Source organism: Penaeus monodon, chromosome 7 (assembly GCF_015228065.2).
Source record: "Penaeus monodon isolate SGIC_2016 chromosome 7, NSTDA_Pmon_1, whole genome shotgun sequence".
In the NCBI taxonomy this organism is placed as follows: Eukaryota; Metazoa; Arthropoda; class Malacostraca; order Decapoda; family Penaeidae; genus Penaeus; species Penaeus monodon.
This window is the reverse complement of record NC_051392.1, coordinates 30619126-30619531: the sequence shown is the minus strand read 5'-3', so window position 1 is coordinate 30619531 and position 406 is coordinate 30619126.

Sequence of the window (406 nt, the reverse complement as noted above, 5' to 3'; positions counted from 1 at the left end):
TATATATATCTATATAATACCCTTTCTCTAATCTTATCATCTATATTATATCTATGTATATATTCTCTATTATTATATTCTCTATCTATTATATCTATCTATATTATATATATTTTATATCCTTTTATATTATCATATATATAATGTATATATGTAATATTGTAAAATATTAAATATCTATTATACACCCAAGTTTTTCTCAATACTTTTACCTTCTCATTACATGACCAATAACTTTAATTACATCTTGAACAAGAGGAAATTAAAGTTTATTGGTCATGTAATGAGAAGTAAAGTATTGAGAAAACTTGCTGACAGGGATGGTGATAGGAACAGAGGAAGAGGCAAACCAAAAACAAGACTGAGCGCAATATCAAAGATATTTGCGGGCTGTCGATGGTAAAAA